Here is a 2,666-nt window from a genome sequence, read left to right as displayed (position 1 = left end):
AATTTTATTTCACTACCGATACTTTATCATATTAGTACAAACAAACACTAGTCTAGTATATACATATGTAGATGTGCCAGTTCATACAAAACAGAAAGCGTACCAGCCGAATTTTCGGCGGCAGCTCCCAGGTCTTCCGTTGTAGGACTTGTCTCGTTCGGCTCGCGCCTTGTCACAAGACAGGCCATATATATACATAAGAATATATATGTATATATATTTTAGTACAAAGATGATATGTTCAAATATATCATTATTTTCATTTAAAAAGATTAGATGCAGTTATGGTTTGCTTACATGGTTTGCTTATGGTTGCTTACAAGAGTGTAATTTTTAAAGGACTCAGGGTCTAAAAATGTTCCCTTTGGTATGGAACAATCAAATATAAAGTTACTAGAGGGTCAGACGCATATGAACTCGCTTCGCCAACCCTCGCACAATGGGGCCTCAATGGAAAATAGGTGGCAAAAGCCAAAGAATATACGCATCTAAAAGCAAATTTTCCAGATCTTTCAAAAATCGAATTTTTTATAAAAGCTGTCGCATTTATAATATGCCATTTTTAGTGTGCGGTTGCGTCAGTTAAGTCGATCTAGAAGCCAAACCGCTTATGAACTAAATACAAGAATATTCAAAGAACATTTACAAAAAATAAAAATTTATATTGTTGTAAAGTCAAATTAAAGTTTAAATATAATACAAAAAAAAACCAAGGGGAACGTTGTGAGTTGCTGCTGCGACCGCAACTCTACATTTATACCCGACACTTAGTCAGTATGGCTCTCCTCCTGCAGACGGCGCCGACATTGAACGATAAAGAGTGCGTGCGAGAGAGACAGAAAATCAGTGAGAACTTGATGTCGGGTGCTGCGTAGTGACCGAAAATTGGTTTGTTACTTTTGACTATTATTATAATCCGATCTGATCCAGATTCGGCAATCTGGCAGATATGGTCATTCTCTATGTTTTCGACCAACACCACCACCCCCAGCCAGTACGGTTATGCTACACTCACTGATGGGCAGGTGGGAAGTGCGACGCTTGCGTAGCTGTTATCAGCCAACACTGAAAGTGTCGCCATAAATAAAAGGAAAATTAGCCAAATTGATGCCAAGCAGGTTAAATATAAGATTAAGAAAAATCGATCAAATAAGCATTGCTTTTAATTGTTTTTAAAAATATATTAGGTTTGTTTTGCGAAGTAATAGGTAACGCCAAACCTGTTCCGTTGCGATACTTTCATGAATTGGTGCCTGAATTAAGTTGTGCAGTAAAAATTCACAATTTTATGTTTCTCTAATTCTTTACATATGCACATAATTTTTCATTTATTTATTATTTGAATGTTTTAAGCTTTATAGTCTCTCATAACATTTACCTATAATTTAAATTTTAAAATTCTGTATGTATGTAGATATAGCAAGTGATGTGCAAACTATATTTCAGTAATACGGGGATATATCCTTTCCCCGTATGCATGTTTCTATCTAATTTAATTTTCTTACCAATTGAACACTCAGGCCACGTCTTGCACACGTTTACATCTTAACGCTTTATTCCACGCCCCCGTCCGCTAGAATGTCCAGAATTAGTAGGTAAATTACTTAAAATTTCCATCACAATTGCAGCAAGTTCTTAGAAGGTTTTAATATTACCCAGGACTGAATGGAACAGTTTTATATCTGTAATTATTGATCCGAAAATATCGTTGTGCACTTATTGTTACTTGCAGTACAATTAAATGATACTGTGGTTATAATGTAATGCCCTCTGCACACTGAGAGGAATAGCTTCCCGGGGGAACAGTGGGAATTTTTGACAGATGTAAAACGCCGATTCACACTGGCACCATTCACCGTCCGCCAAAAACAGCTGATGACAATAACAATAACAAAGTTTTAGCATGGCCAATTTGTTTGGTTGTACAAATTTCACAATCTTTTGGCTGTGGTTCAACAGCAAGATATTTATTCAACAAATGTTTATTCGGATATCGATAACTAAGTCGTGGCAGTGTAAATAATAGCAATGACGCAGGTACGACGATCTTTTCGGTCCGGTAATTTTCCAACAACAAACACACAGTCTTGAGCGACGCACAACGTCAATCGAGATCCTTCTAGGGCGCAAGATTGCAAAAACAACATGATTTATACCATGAAGCATCGAACGAAAATTATTAAATTAATAATACATCCTGTTTTTTTATATAATTTAAACAAGTTTGCAATGTTTTCTCAACAAGACCCTAAAGCTTTTTGGGTTTTTCTGTACTTGTCTAATGATACAATTAGTTTAAAGTGTTTGTTTTAAGAATTATATGTACATATGTATGTATGTATATTTTTACCTTTTCCCAGAGCCATAATTTTAAGGCGTCTAAATTGGAATTTGTATATGGTTTTTTGTTGTTGTTATTTGTGATGATAGTTGCGCTGATAGGCAGAAAAGTGCAAAAAGAATCGAATATTTGGAAAACACGTACCAGCTTTCGACAAGGTCGTCCCGTCACTTTTCGCCTCCACTAGGTCCCTATTTGTATCCTATGTAAAAAAACTGCGTATTCGGCTAGACGCAAAGACGCCTGCCGCAGCCGTAGTATAAGCTGTAATGTAAGGGCACTTGTACGTAAAAGGTAATGTTACATTTTGTTTGAACATTGAAGA

General features: G+C 36.2%; 1 protein-coding gene across 1 annotated transcript in view; it reads left to right on the top strand.

Moving 5' to 3' along the window:
* The first annotated feature begins 1,787 nt into the window (after positions 1–1,787).
* Positions 1,788–2,666, top strand: part of LOC108164474 — a 59,527-nt gene continuing 58,648 nt past the window's right edge. The window contains exon 1 of the mRNA XM_033394303.1: positions 1,788–2,635. The gene's annotated coding sequence lies outside the window, so the exon portion shown is untranslated. The remainder of the gene's footprint in view (positions 2,636–2,666) is intronic.

This window comes from Drosophila miranda, chromosome 5 (genome assembly GCF_003369915.1).
Source record: "Drosophila miranda strain MSH22 chromosome 5, D.miranda_PacBio2.1, whole genome shotgun sequence".
Classification (NCBI taxonomy): domain Eukaryota; kingdom Metazoa; phylum Arthropoda; class Insecta; order Diptera; family Drosophilidae; genus Drosophila; species Drosophila miranda.
Note: the sequence above shows the minus strand (reverse complement) of the source record. Positions and strands in the feature narration are given on the sequence as shown.